The 15,525-nt window shown below is 41.0% G+C and overlaps 1 protein-coding gene across 4 annotated transcripts in view; it reads right to left on the bottom strand.

Annotated features, from left to right (window-relative positions):
* The window catches only part of TCAF1 (TRPM8 channel associated factor 1), a 42,720-nt gene that overhangs the window by 16,862 nt on the left and 10,333 nt on the right, over positions 1 to 15,525 (bottom strand). For 2 of the 4 annotated variants that reach the window (XM_080932519.1, XM_080932517.1), the window contains exon 1: positions 8,778 to 8,917. The exons of the other annotated variants lie outside the window; for them this stretch is intronic. The gene's annotated coding sequence lies outside the window, so the exon portion shown is untranslated. Of the gene's footprint in view, positions 1 to 8,777; positions 8,918 to 15,525 lie in introns of those variants that run through there. 4 annotated transcript variants of the gene reach the window in all.

The following is a 15,525-nucleotide window of genomic DNA, read 5'->3' as shown; positions in this document are numbered from 1 at the left end:
ACAAAATTAAACACCCCTTAAAGATAAAATTCTTGGAAATATCAGAAATTCAAGACTCATACTTAAATATAATAAAAACAATATACAGCAAACCAGTAGCCAACATCAAACCAAATGAAGAGAAACTTCAAACAACCTCACTAATATCAGGGAATAGACAAAATTGCTCACTCTCTCTCTCTACTTATTCAAAATAGTCCTGGAAGTCCTAGCCAGAGAAATTAGACAACAAAAGGAATACAAATTGAATAGGAAGAAGTCAAAATATCACTATTTGCAGATGATATGATAATATACTTTAGTAACCCCAAAAATTCCACCAGAGAACTCCTTTGCTGAAAACACCTTCAGCAAAGTAGCTGAATACAAAATTATCTCAAACAAATCTGTAGCCTTCCTTTACTCAAAGAATAAACAGGCTGAGAAAGAAATTAGGAAATTGACACACTTCACAATAGTCACAAACAATATAAAATACCTTGTTGTGACTAACCACACAGGTCAAGATCTGTATGACAAGAACTTCAAGTCTCTGAAGTAAGAAACTGAAGATCTCAGAAGATGAAAAGATCTCCCATGCTTATGGATTAGCTGGATTAATATTGTAAAAATGGCCATCTTGCCAAAAGCAATTTACAGATGCAATGCAATCACCATCAAAATTTCAACTTAATTCTCCATATAGTTAGAAACATGCTAATTCATTTGGAATAACAAAAATCCAGGATAGTGAAAACTACTCTTAACAATAAAAGAACTGGAGGGAATTAACATTCCTGACCTCAAGCTCTATTACCAAGCTACCATGATAAAAACTGCATGGAATTGGTACAGAGACAGGCAGGTAGGTCAATTGAATAGAATTGAAAACCCAGAAAAAATAACCCACACACCTTTGGTCACTTGATCTTTGACAAAGGAGCTAAAATTATCCAGGGGCAAAAAAAAAAAAAAAAAAAAAAAAAAAAAAGACAGCATTTTCAACAAATGGTGCTGACTCAAATGGTGGCCAGCATGTAGAATAACGAAAATTGATCCATTCTTATCGCCTGCACAAAGCTCAAATCCAATTGGATCAAAGACCTCCACATGAAATCAGATACACTGAGTCTAATAGATGTGAAAGTGGGAAAAATCCTCAAACACACAGCCACAGGGGAAAATTTCCTAAACAGAACACCAATGACTTACACTCTAAGATCAAGAATTGACAAATGAGACCTCATGAAATTGCTTCTAAGTAAGGCCAAGGACACTGTCGGTAGGAAAAAATTGCAACCAACAGATTGGGAAAAGATTTACCAATCCTACATCCTATAGAGGGCTAATATCTAATACATACAAAGAACTCAAGAAGTCAGACTCAACTAACCCTATTTAAAAAAATGGGAACAGAGCTAAACAGAGAATTCTTAACTGAGTAAACTCAAATGGCTGAGAAACACCTAAAGAAATGTTCAACCTCAGTCATCAGGGAAATTCAAAACAACCCTGAGATTCCACCTCACACTAGTCAGAATGGCTAAGATCAAAAGCTCAGGTGACAGCAGATGTTGGCGAGGATATAGAGAAAGAGGAATGAATACTCCTTCATTGTTGGTGGGATTGCATGCTGGTATAACCACTCTGAAAATCAGTCTGGGGGTCCCTCAGAAAATTGGACATATTCCTACCTGAGGACCCAGTTATGCCACTCCTGGGAATATACCCAAAAACTGCTCTAACATGTAATAAGATACATGCTTCACTATGTTCATAGCAGCCATATTTATACTAGCCAGGAAGTTGAAACAACCCAGATATCCCTCAAAAGAGGAATGGATACAGAAAATGTGGTGCATTTACACAATAGAATACTACTCACCTATTGAAAACAATGACTTCATGAAATTTTCAGGCAAATGGATAGATCTAGACAATATCATCCTCAGTGAAGTAACTCAGATAAAAAAGAACACATATGGTATGTACTCACTGATAAGTGTATACTGGTCTAAGACCTTGGAATACCCATGATACAACTCCAGACCACATGAAGCTCAAGAGGAAGGAAGACCAAAGAGTGGATGCTTCAGTTCTACTTAGAAGGGAAAACAAAATAATAAAAGAAATAGAGGGTGAGAGGAACTTGGGAGGAAGAGAAGAAAGGGAGGGGCAGAATAGGTTATGGCAGGAGATGGAGGAATGGACAGAGGAGTATAGCAGTGGGGGATGGAAAACTGAGTGTAGCAACCAGATAGTCTCAAATGCCAGGTAAGCAAGAGCCTCCCAGGACCCCACTGGAATGATATCAGCTGAAGTATCCCACCGTAAGAAAAAAAAACCTGTTGAGACTATATATAGAGGTTAAGCATACTTCCCACCCCCAAGTTGAGGGATGAGGTCACCCACCCATCTCCAAAACTTTAACCCAGAATTGCTCCTGTCTAAACGAAATTCATGAACAAAGAGTGGGGAAGAGACTGAAGAAAAGGCCATCCTGAGACTGCCCCACTTGGGTATCTATCCCCAATGCAGATACCAAACCCAGACATTATTGCTGATGCCAAGAAGTGCTTACTGACAGGGGCTTGATGCATCTGTACCTGGCAGTGCTCTGCAAGATCCTGATCAATACAGTGTGGATGCTTGAAAACAACCATCAGACCGATCACAGGGACCCCAATGGAGGAGTTAGGGGAAAAACTGAAGGAGCTTAAGTGGCCTTATCTGGCATCAGTACGAGGGGAGGCCCTTGGTCCCGTGAAGGCTTGATGCCCCAGTTTAGATGAATACTAGGGAGGTAAGATTGGAGTGGTTGGGTAGGTGGGGAGCACCCTCTTAGAAGCAGGATAGGAGGGAAAGGGATAGGAGGTTTGCAGAGGGGAAACTAAGAACTGGATAACATTTGGAATACAAATAAATGAAATACCCATTTTTTTAAAAAAAAAAGAATGGATAAACAATATACCAAGCAAGGTATTTATTCTATCAGATATGGCAATGACATCACTGTGTGATAAGACACAGTATTCACCCCATCTAGTCTACTGCCATAGTCAAACTTAGAGAATACAGGATTTGATACCACCACAGAAGAAAGCAACACAGAAAGGAGAAATGATGATAGAACTGTGTCTCCTGTGGGCAAAGTCTGAATTCCTAACCTGCTGTCTATGAACATGACAGTTTGGAAATGAGGTTTCTGGAGGGAGATGTTACCAAGATAAAAGGATGTCGTGCTGGATTTGGAACGGGAGAGATTGAAACATAGGTTAGAATACCACCAGAAGATGAAGACAGAGAATGCAGTGATGTGTCTGCAGACTGAGGAGCACTGGGGATTGCTAGCAAAACCAAGAAGCTATCATCGAGGCATGGAAAAACTTTGCCTTGGAAATTCTGGAAGAAATCAGCACTGCTCAAGTCTGGGCACTAAAATTCTAACCCTCTGAAACAGTTGCCTCAACCTTCCTGATGCTGCAGTCTTTTAATTCAGTTCATGTTGTGTTGACCCCCAACAATAACAATATTTCATTGCTACTTCATAACTGTAATTTTACTATTGTTATGAATCAGATTATAAATATCTGATATGTGACCCCTGGGGATGTGTTGCTATACCCATAAAGGGGATACGACTCACAGGTTGAGAACCACTGCTCTAGAACTTGGAGGGGGAAAAATAGCATCATTTTGAGCCACCGTATTTGTGAGCATTTGATACGGATGCCTTGAGAACTGCTACGGTGGTGTAGACTGCTCTCCTCCCAAACCACCCTCATCCATCTTGGCTTTCTCCCTAGTCATATTAACCTCACTATAAAGCATTAGAATCTCAGGATCAATATTCAGGGATAGCTGGCTTGGGTCTGTCACAAGTTGAATAAGAGGAACATGAAGGCTCTCTGTGGCTGACTACTGTATCCCAGCCACCAAGAAGCAGAAAGTAGCAAGCTATGGAACTATGGTGGATTCTTCCAGGCACCCAGAACACCTGAGGAAGTTGTACCTGTGTACATCAGCTCTTAGATGTCCTTTGCTTCTTTCCTGAAAGTGTCCCCTCCATGCTGTTCAGCAATCTTCCAGCAGTGTTTAGTCATGTGCACATACTGTGCATTTGCACATCGATTTGTTTGGTTAAGAGTAAATCATTTACTTTATATTTATGAATAATATGGAATACTCACAAAGTAGACAATCTAGTCTAACCTGCTGTTGGTTATTGCAACCACCAGGCTGAGTATTTACTATGATTTCATGGTTTTCCTATTTTGCAGCTGATATTAATGCTAATGCTAAGACCAATTTTATTGGCTATGGCATTTGTGTTTTACATATCTCTCTGGATCTCTGAAAGTTCTTGGCCCGTGGGCTATAACTTCCACAGCCATTCATGGAAAGAACTTTATCCCATGTAGCTAATAAACTCAAGTCCCTGTTGAAAGAGAGCAGCGACTACCTGGCAGCATGTCACTGCCTTACAGAAGCCTTAAAATTGGAGCTGAATATGGTGGCTCACTTCTGAAACCTCAGCACTGTTGCCTCAGGTAGAGGTGAACTGTGAGGAAATAAAATCCTATTACAGTAAGTCGCCCTACATCTTGTCATGTAATGTGGCTGCCTCTGAGACCTGATATGGTACTGTGGTCTGTCAGGAACTCAAGGCTAACCTTAGCTACATGAGATGCTGCCTTAGGGGAAAAAATCTTCCCTCAAGGGAAGCTTGAGAAAGAAGCTTTTCTAAGGTAAATTACACAGACTGGATGCTTTCAGCTCTTAAATACCAGAGCTAACGTTTTACCCACCTCAGAGAACATCTACAGAGTACAACCACCCAATATCTGGTTAGTGAGGAACTTGTCTCTTCTTTGATCTTCCCGATGTCCACAGATAACCAGGAGAACACACTGTGTACAGCCATAGTAATGACCACTCTTCCTCTTCTTCTCATGTCCCTCTGGTCACAAGCCCTGTCAATGTCCTCTTTGACAGTCGGCCAGTGCACTGTGATTAACCCAGTTTGGTTCTTTAGTAATTTATGACTGAAGGAATCTGGTGTTCAGGTCTCTCTGGTCCATTCCTAGCTTTATTATTCTAAAAGTACGCTAATAATATCTTGTCCTTGAAGAGAAAGTCACAGAGCTTCTCCTGTATCCACTGGAGAAACACCCGACTCCTTTCTCCAAGTCTGATCTTCCCCACGGTAAGGTGGCAGCTCCTGCAAGTTTACCGCTGGTTCCCGCCTCCTCCCATTTTCCCTGAAACTGCTACCCAGGCTAGGCTCTGCTTCCATGTCCAACTCCTCTTCTGTCTTCTTTTCACATCCTCACTGATACTTTTCTGTCTATGGAAACTACTGTTCTAGGTTAGGATGTACACCGAGGAGAAAATTCAAGACATTTTCTATGAAAAAATAATCAGTGCCATGAGCCAGGCAATGGGAAATATAATTAAGATCATCAAGGGATGAACTAAGAAAAAGGGAAGCCAGAGGAGACATGATGGGAAAGATGAAGGAGAACATGAAGATAGTTAACTGACCCACCCATGCTTCCTTGTAAGAAGAGAGGCAGAATTAAAGATATATGCCCATGGATGCTGAATGCCCTACAAAACTACAAATGGACACCAGTAAGTGAAACCCAAGAGTGGACACAGATCAAAGACAAGGGACTTTCCTAGGACCATTGCTATGTAGAAGGGTTCAGGCTCTGAAATTCACACACTTATTTTCCATAATCTCCCTGGATACTCCATTGTACATCATAAATCCTGTTATATATTTCCTCATGCTAATACACATTCTCTTAAAAGCTGCCCATTGGACTCTTATGTACTGGCCAATGTTTTCCACATTATGGATAATCACGAAGTCAGAGAAGATTATTCATATTCATACTTGACCCCATTGGTCATTCTCTTAGCTAGTCTGTGTATGCATGAGAGAAATCTACTTGGTATCTACGTAGAGTGATCTAGATAATTCTTTTAGTGAGAATTCCAAGCCCCCGTGGAAGTAAATTTTGAACATATTTTTCTGCGGCTAAGACAATAACAGTGTAGGAATGTCAGCCCCATCAACACACCCTTTATCACATTTCTCATATTGTAACATGATTTATTAAATTCTGACAATGGGGCATGTGCCATCTTTATCTCCACTGTATAAAAAGAAAGCCCCAGATCATTTCAGTGGTCAAAGAATTTGTCACTTGCTTAATTTCCCAAAGATGAATTGGTGGTGACTCTAGGATCCCAATACAGAAAATGCGGACCTGAAGTACAGTCCCTTTAAAAATATTTATTTATTTTCCATGCGTGTATATGTGTGCTATCCAGTTCTATGTCAACGTGATACAAGTTAGTCTCATCTGAATGAAAGGAACCTCAATTGAGAAAATGCCTCTATAAGATCCAGTTGTCAGGGCATTTCCTTAATCGCTGATAGGAGAAGGCCCAGCTGTTGTGGGTGGTGCCGTCCCTGGCATGGTGGGCTTGGCTTCTGTAAGAAAACAGGCTGGAGCAAGCCAGTAAGCAGCACCTTTCCATGGTCTCTGTGTCAGCTCCTGCCTTTAGGTTCCAACTTTGCTTGGGTCCCTGTCATGGCTTCCGTCAGTGATGGTCTATGAGGTGAAAGTATAATCCAAATAGACTCTTTCCTCCCCTACCTGCTTTTGGTCATGATGCTCATTATAGCAATGGTAACTGTAACTAGGACAATATGTGTCTGAGCAGTATGCATGTTGACCATGTGCCTACAGGAACTAACAGAGATTGAAAGGAGTTAGACACCCCAGAACTGAAGTTACAGGTGGATGTGTGTCACTATGTGTGTGCTGGAAATCAACCCAAAATACTCTTAACCACTGAGCCATCTCTCAACCAAGGGTACAGATCTTGGGGATATGTCAAATATGTTAGTATTCACTAAGTTCCAGGTTTTTTTTTTTTTTATTTGTTTGTTTGCTCTATACATAATAGCTCTGTGGAAACCACAGTTAAACACAGCAGCCTCATCACATTAGGAAAGAAGAGGTAAAGAGTTTGTCTTCATATGAATTTTCAGCCTTTAAATTGCTCCCCCATGGTTGCTATCGTCGTCCTTCATTGGTGCTAACTGTAGCCCCCTTTGAACTTGCCACATGCCCTTTCAGTGGAAAAGGTACTGCAGGCACAGCCTATAAAGTGGGGAGAAAGCAGTCCTGGAGACTTCAACATGGCTTTTCCTGTAAAGCACTCAGGGAAAAGGAAGTGAGGTCATCTTGGGAGAAGGAATCCCTCATAGCTTGTATTCAGACCTTCAAACACAGACTTGCATATATGAGATCAGAAAATGCGTTTCCTTCCCTAGATGTGTTCTCCGATGTATGACTGAAAGGCCGTGTGGGGGCATGAGTACACCAAGGAATACTTCTCAGAAATGGCTAGCTGGAAAAAGAAACTTTTCTTTTTCTTCATACACCGGATTTTCCCCATAACATCCATCACATTTCACAAAACCAGTATTCAGATTGACTCAGTTCTTCCTTTTGCAGTCTATCCTGGGACACTTTCCACTACATCCTTATTAATTTGAACATATGAACCGTTCCATTCATACACATGAATGAATGTTTAATGCATATGGAAGAATAGATATTAAAGTGATATCACAGTTAAGAAGTTAAACTTCATATGCTTGATAAGATTCACAACATTAACACCCCCCAAAAATGTATCTCTCAAACCCCCACTTGGACCCCTCCTTTAGACACTCCCTATTCTCTACAGGAATAAGATGAAAAAAATGTGTGTTTTACTGTTTCATATTCCTGTCTTACCACACTCCTTCCTGCAATCCAGGGCTGGCTCCCATGGGGCTAGCTCCGTCTAGCTTCTTAATTTTTCTACTTTTTTGTTCGCTCATACATTTGTTCACTTTTCCCACTGGGTAACTAAGAAAAAGGGAACTGAGGATTCTGACCCAGCAGTGAGGAGACCCGCTCTTTGCCATTAGAAACTCAGGAGCTGCCTCCATCTAGCTGTGGGTCTGCTTGCCCCAGAGGGGTTCTAATAAATAAAATGTGTGATAAAGATCTTTCCACACCACCGGGGGGCAGTCGCAACTACGCAGGAGCCTGGCCAAGGCCCTCTCTCCTCCTTCCTTTTCCTCTAATGGCCAGTCTGTAGAGCTTTTGGGTGACGTCAGGGGGTGGGGGCGCAGGAGGAGGGAGGTTCGGCTAACAGGAGGAGGGCAGTGAAGTGGAAAATCTCAGGCTGCAGATTCTCCAGGCCTATGGACCAGGGCTGCCCTTTCTAAACACACCCACACCCCAAGCCCCTGTGAACAATGGGTGTGGGCTAGCGATCTGAGTCCTAGTTACCGTGTTTGCCAGGTTCAATAAGCTTTAATATGGAATGGTGCTCTGTCACCGCTACCTGTGTGACAAGTACGCCCAGCCCCCACCTCTAAAGCCGCTCATTAGATTAGATGTGGCCACTGCTGCTGGGGCCTGTCTGGAACTCGCCCACACAAAGCGGTAGCACACAAACGTCACTGTCAAACCGAGGCCAGCAGCTGTAAGATCGCTAGGTCAGGGGTGTGAGTGGGATGCTCAGCCGCGGAGAAGAGCAAATTCACCGACAGAAGGCAGGCAGGAAGCCCCAGGAAACCTCTGCTCAGACCTGGACACACCCAGGCCCTCAGCGCTCAGGTCCCTCTCACAGGTCTTCAGAGTCCCTGGAATAGCAGTGGCTTCCCGCCCCTCCTGCCTCTAACCCGGGACCCAGTCCTGGTCACAGACTCCTTTGCTTACGCGCTGTCCCTGCGGGCCACTCACTCCGCGATTCTCCCAGGTAGCAGTCTTGGCGCTTCTAGGACTGCACCGGGAGGGCTGAACTGGGGCTTCTCAGCGGGAGCACCAGGGCGCCTCGGAGCAGCCGCCGAAAGCCTGGAGCTTAACCGGGAGGAGATCCAAGCCGGAGGAGAGGAGAGGTTCCCAGCCAGTCTCCTCCCCACTTCCTCCGGGCTGGAGTAGGAGCCAAGGGGCGGTGCTTGGCAAGAGAAGGAGCTTCTTTGTGTTGCTGGCTCAAGCGAAAAGGCATTGAGGTGGATCAGGGACACCTAGAGGAGGTCTCGTCCCTAGCAGTGTGGATAGTAGTTTTTATTAAAACTTCTCTAGGTCATTTCTATTTACAAGTAAGGTAAATGATGGAAAAAAAAAAAAACAAAAAACAAAAAAACAACAAGTCATGTATATTCTGCGACTTATTGAATGCTTACTCAGAACCTACATCCCTGTAAAGTTTAGGATAGATGGACCTTGGTTGGTATATTGCTCAGGGAAACACTAATTGCAGGAATTGTTGAATATGCTTTCCTTTCTTGAAGCGGGAGAATGAGAAAGGAAAGAGAACTTTCTAATTATCCACACTGTTTAGTGTGGGAAGGCATTGTATATAACCTCACTGATCACACTCTTAGGTGTGTGACTTTGGTAAATTCAAAAATAACATTTCAAAAGAACAATAGACAGCTGAAGTGCATTGTTCTGGGAAGTCTTAACCTTCCTGACAACCCACTGACCTCTCCTTCTAACTGCCCGGTCCTATCTGCGTGGTGACTCCAGCTGTTAATGCTGTCAGGTCTAACAACTGAACGGGAGGAGACTATCATCAGAGGGTCTGACTCAAATCAAAGCCGCACTTTTCCAGCTATGCGGTTTTAAATACTCGATCTATACCTCTTCTATTTTCTGGAAGATGGGGGTCATAAATACATAGCTATAGCCCAGATAGAAAAGCTTAAACAGATAGGTTGATACTTTTTCTTAAGTGAATACCAGATATAAATAAAACTGTGTGGATATACGACAAAATAAACATTCAGCGCTCGTGGGGTTATGATGTGCACTTCCTTCCCCTTCCCTTTTCTCCTTTTTATATCTTGTCTTCCAAAATAAATAATACAAAGAGCCTTAGGCAGATGAGCTCAGTGGCAGGGTATACTAGAGGGACCAGCTCAAATAAAATCAAGTAAGCAGAGTTCAGGTTCTACCCGTTAAAGACCATTCAAGAGACAGGAAGTACAACCCCCCTTTTTGTTAGGTGGTCCCAGGCTTCCCAGCTAAAGGAGGAGGCTATTTTGACTTGCTCATTAAGTCCAATCCTTATCTGAGATGTCAGGATTGACAACATGTCAGGATAAAACCTCTTAAAGAGTTTGGGGAGCAGTCGGCAAAATACAGGTCAGAATTAAAATGCATGCTGCTTATGTAAATAAAAATACATATGAAAGATTACAATTATTTGGGAAGGGTACAAACCAATTCGCCTCCAAGGATACTATGAGATTTCTGAAAAGGGTTGTGGGGGTTGGGTGGAAAATACAAAGGTGACAACATGTCATCATCTGAAAAACTACTGTTTTCTCATGTCACTTTGAAATATTTCACAATGAAAAAAAAAGACTAAGTGCAAAAATTATCAGACTTTTGTTAATTAAGTTTGAGAGGAATAAAAAGGGGGATGGGGGTTCCAGAGGGGAAACCAGGAAGGAGGATAACATTTGAAATGTAAGTAATGAAAATATCCAATAAAAAAAAGTTTGAGAGGGGGGAAAAAGTCAACACATTGAACAAGAGTGGGAGAGGTAGAAACCACAGAAAAAAGCACTAGAACTCTCTTTTGACAGAAACTAGCTTCCTGGGCCCAACAAACCCCTAGGCCAGAGTTCCCAGCTGGGTTAGCTTTCCAGGCCCTCAGGGATAAACGTCTTCCAGCTGGGCTGCTGCAGACTCCAAAAACCCTTAACCTAGATCCTGCACCTGAGCATACAATGGTTCTAGAAACCATTGTTGGAAGATTCACCATGGGTCCAGCAATTCCCACACCTGGGCCACTACCCCCATCCCAATGGAAGGGTGTCCATTCTACAGAGGTGTGACAAGGTAGTAGAGCAGCCTAGGGAACTGGTGGGTGGTGGGAGGTAGGCTGCAGAGAGAATTAGGAGAGGGCTGGTCCCAGCAGCCAACTGGCCGCTTCGGGATGAGGGCAGAGCTCCACCAGTCACTCTGGTATGTCCAGGACCTTCTTTGGGTCAGATTCTGACTCTAGATAAGGCCCCAGGCTAGGAGCTTATCCTGGGAGTGCAGCTGCGAGTGAATAATATAAGCAATGACTGAATTTAAAGATTAATCCTCACTCTGTAGCCTAGGCTAGCTTTGGCTTGCTCTGCCCTCCTAGTGTTGCTAGACTATGCCTCCTTGTGCAGCTGCGGTAAGTCTTTATGTTAAACACACGACCGTTTCCAAGGATAAGTTGTACCTGTATATAATGACCAGTAGTTAAGGGCCTCTGGAATACACTCACTTCTCTGCCCACCCGTTTCTGCCTTCCCTCCTTTCTTCTCCCTTTTCTTCCTTTTTCTCATCGCTCTTTCTTTTATTCCTTTTCTTGTCTCCCTCTCACTTTCTCTCCCTTTCAAGATCATATTATTATATGCATACCATTACATACATTATTAAATATTATTTTAAAACGTATAATACAGTTAAATAGCGTTAATTTTCCACGAGAAACATGAAAATTATATAGAAACGATGCATCAAAGTATTAGAATTAGTTACTCCAAACAAGAAAGTGAATTATTCATAAGTTTTGGCCTCTCCACCTATTAGTATTGCTAAAATAGCCTCCGTTAGCTTCCAACCCCTGCATCTTACACCTCCAGCCTCCAAAGCACTGGGATTACAGTCATGTATCACCATGTCTGGTATAACTGTGTAATTATTACTTTAAATATTTATTTTTCATGCACTCCATTAGCATTTCAATAATTATATTATTTTGAAATAAAACAAATAAACCTAGCTAATTAAAAATTAGATTAAAAATTTCTGGTAAAACCGACTTTGTGAAGCCTTTATTATGTTTATAAAAACTTTGTTTCTAGTCCTCTTTTAAGATTGAGGGTGTGATCTAGCATGACATGGCTTTGTGCTGTGCCTTGCTTGAACCTTGTCTGCCTATGTAGCCTGTGTTCTCAAGGGCAGAACCTGGGGGAAAGTCATTGTACACCAAAAGCTGAAGGAGGTCTGTGCTGGTCCTACATATTCTCCAGCTTCCCACCCTTCAACTTCTTCATCTCTGTTCCCTTGGTACCAAGTAAAAGAGGCAGTTACCAGACTGGATGTCTACAGGAAAGCAGATTCAATGGTTAAAGGCTTCAAACGTGTTACATTGCATCATTTAGGACTTTATAACAACTCCCCAATCTGGAGGAAGTATAAGTTAACAAGTGTGCTTTATTTTTCTTTCAATTTCTCATCTAGGTCATATCCTGGTGTTCCACAGTAAGATAGTGGATATCAACTCTCAACTTGATGAAAAGTGGAATCACTGGACAGACAGGCCCCGGGGCATGCCTGTAGGGGATTCTCTTGAATAGGTGAACTGGAATGGGAAGGCTCTCCCACCATGGGAGGCACCACAGGCCAGGATCCTGGACGATATAAAAAGTAGAAAGCGAGATGAGTACAAATGTTCACCATTTCTGCTGCCTGCTGAAGCAACATCAGGAGCTGCCACTGTGACTTCCCCACAATGAGTAACCTCAAACTGTGCACAAAATTTAACAAAACAAAACCTTCCTGAAGTTACTTTTGTCAGTGTGTTTTACAATAACAACAAGAAAAGTAATGCACATGGTATCCACTAGTTAGGTAGAAAGGATAAATAGCTGTAGATGAGGAAGGAAATGTACAGAATCAATTTTAAGCCAAACCCACAGTTGCCAGATGTAAAAGTTACTACAGGTTTTCTTCACCATGCACTTTCTCTTCTTCATTTTCATTTGGTCTACCCCTTAAGACTTTTGATTTCTCCATATTTTTCCACATGCCTTCTAATTTTTTTCATTTCATTTTAATACTGAGTGGGTGTATATGTACATACCTGCATACATCTATATACTTGAGTGCCTGTGGAAGCTAGAAGAGGGCATTGGGACACCCCAGAGAAGGAGTTTGAGGTGGTTTTCAGCTGTTCATTGGGGATGCTTAGAACTAAACAGAGAACATCTGGAAGAATAGCAAGGACTTTCAAATATTCAGCCATCTCTCTGACCCCTTGATGTCTTCTTCAACATATGAGCTTGTTCTTTTCTCTTTCTTAAATCAATTTCAAGTTTTATACCCTTTCTTACCTCTTGAGTTCCCTTGTTTTGTTTAGGTAGCCCTGAGTAAGGGACACTGCCACAAAATTTTGAAAGTGTTTCAATAACTCTTGAGACAGTAAATTGATGTGCCCAGCCATATGTGAGTAATAAACGATCTATTGGCAATCCAAACTACCAAATATTCTTTAAAGTATTTGCTCAATTCTTACACTGATGAGTTCTCTCAATGTTTTTTTCAGTGAAAATTTTATGCTCCTACTTTGACAAGGAAAAAAAGGTATTATATTACTTGCTAATCATGCTTAGGTCTCTACCTAAAAGAAATGCATAAACACATTTATCTAAAAACTATACACTAAGCAGAATCTATAATACTGTAAAATTGAAAGATATTCAGTTTGTCTTTCCCTGCCTTCTCATGTACTGTGCCATCCAGCTATTACCTGAATACTATTAACAATAGTGTTTATACAAATTATTGTATATTTGTAATGAATATTGTACTGTAACAATGAGTCTGATATGATTGAATGTCACCAAATGCAGTAACATGAAAGAAGGAAAAAAAAGAACAGGTTACATGCTGTAGAAATGTGGTGACTTGAATGAAAATGATCCCATAGGCTCATGTATTTGGATGCTTGGTAACCAGGCAGTGGAACTGTTTGAGAAGGATTAGAAGGTGTGGCTCTTCCCAGTAACGGCTCTTCCCAGAACTACATTTACACCACAGTGGTTTACATATGAAATGTTTACCCCAAGTGTTATTAGTTAAATGCTTGGTTCCAAGTTCATGGATGACTGACTGGTGCTTAGATCATAAAGTTGCTCACTTCAGACTCTAACTGAATGGGATAATAAGAAGTAGAGCATAGTTAGAAGAAGTGGGTCACTGGATGAGGACCTTTGTGGTCAGACATCCCTTGTGTCAGACGTTTTCTTTTTACTCTTCTTTGCTTTCTGGTTAAGATGTAATGAGCAGGTTTGCCCCAGTCTGTTTTACCACTGTGATCTTTCATCTGTCTCTCAGCCCACAGCAAAGGAGTGAGTCTACCATAGCCTGAGACCTCTAAATTCACTAGCCCAAATAAGCCATTCCTCTTATTAATTGTTGCTCTCTATCTAGTATTTGTCACAGAGATAAGTCTAGCACATTAAAAAAAAGTCTAATGTTTTTAAAAAAGGAAAGTCAACAATTACGCTCATTCCTAAATCACACAAAGACCCTACAAGAAAAAAACTTCAGACCAATCTCCCTTATGAACATTGATGCAAAAGTACCCAATAAAATTCTCAGAAAATTGTACATAGTACTACCTGAAGACCCAGCTATTCCACTTCTGCACATATACCCCAAAGATGCTCTAATGTATAATAAGGACACATGCTCCACCATGTTCATAGCAGCCTTATTTATAATAACCAGAAGCTGGAAAGAACCCAGATGTCCTTCAACAAAGGAATGGATACAGAAAGTGTGGTACATTTACACAATGGAGTACTGCTCATCTATTAGAAACAATGACTTTATGAAATTCCTAGGCAAATGGATGGAACTAGAGAATATCATCCTAAGTGAGGTAACCCAGTTACAAAAGAATAAACATGATATCCAGTCACTAATGAGCAGATACTACTAGCCCCAGAAAGCTCTGAATACCTAAGAAACAACTCTCAGACAATATGAAGCTCAAACCAAAGAAAGGCCAAAATGTGGAAGCCTCAGTCCTTCTTAGAAAAAGAAAAAAGCAATAAAAATTGTGTATTCATCATACATTATTATGTAACAAATTTTGTGAGCTATAATAACATTTTATAAAAGAAAAAAAATTCATTAAAAGGAAAATATCCAATAAAAGAAAAGAAAAAAGAAAGAATGGGATAGTTAAAATAAAATTCAAAATGAAAAATGCTGAATAGATTCAATACGAGACTAAAGAAAATTAAGTGTAAATTATTGCACTAGATCCAGAACAGAAGATAATTAAGTAAATATTATTAAACAGGATTTAGAGTAGAGTAAAGGAAGGAATATAAAAAAAGGGGGGGGGGATAAAAGTTATGAAAGGCACAGGAAGGAAATTTAACATTTACTTGGTCTGACCTCTAAATAATTATTTGAGAAAATTATACTATAGTAACTTTTGGCAGAAGTGATTACCATTACTTTTCTAGAGCTCTTAAAAATTGCAGTTCTCAGATCTAGGAAGCATAACACATTCAAACAAGGTAGATGTATTTTACAAATGTATACCTTAATGAATTCCAGTAGGTTAAAAGAGTTGGGTTATTGAGACACAGCTGATGGCTACACATTACACAGCTTTCTCAGAAACACAAAGACAATATGGTATCTCAATATAAACAAAATAAACAAACAAAAAACA

This window comes from Micromys minutus (assembly GCF_963924665.1).
Source record: "Micromys minutus genome assembly, chromosome: 18".
Classification (NCBI taxonomy): domain Eukaryota; kingdom Metazoa; phylum Chordata; class Mammalia; order Rodentia; family Muridae; genus Micromys; species Micromys minutus.
Note: the sequence above shows the minus strand (reverse complement) of the source record. Positions and strands in the feature narration are given on the sequence as shown.